Source organism: Tenebrio molitor, chromosome 1, assembly GCF_963966145.1.
Source record: "Tenebrio molitor chromosome 1, icTenMoli1.1, whole genome shotgun sequence".
Taxonomy (NCBI): Eukaryota; Metazoa; Arthropoda; class Insecta; order Coleoptera; family Tenebrionidae; genus Tenebrio; species Tenebrio molitor.
Window position 1 is genome coordinate 41058159 of NC_091046.1, and position 316 is coordinate 41058474.

Genomic DNA, 316 nt, shown 5'->3' on the forward strand with positions numbered 1-316 from the left:
TCAAATAGCTAAACAAATAAATAACTGACTGTTTACTCGTCCCGTTACATTTAATTTTTAAATAAATAAAATCTAACATGATAATTATCGACACGATTACTCACGCTATAGCGCTAAGTTAATTGCTCGTAAGTCCAAAGTAAATAACATAAATTATAATTATTTATCGCAGTGTAAACAAACGCCCGACGGTATTCGCGTTAAAATTAAACAAATTAGAAATCTTGCGAACGTGTGCAGAGATGAGGTGAAACGATTGCTTGTTATGGGGTGTGGTGGTGGTCGTGGGAATGAGGGTGACGCAGTAAAACAACCG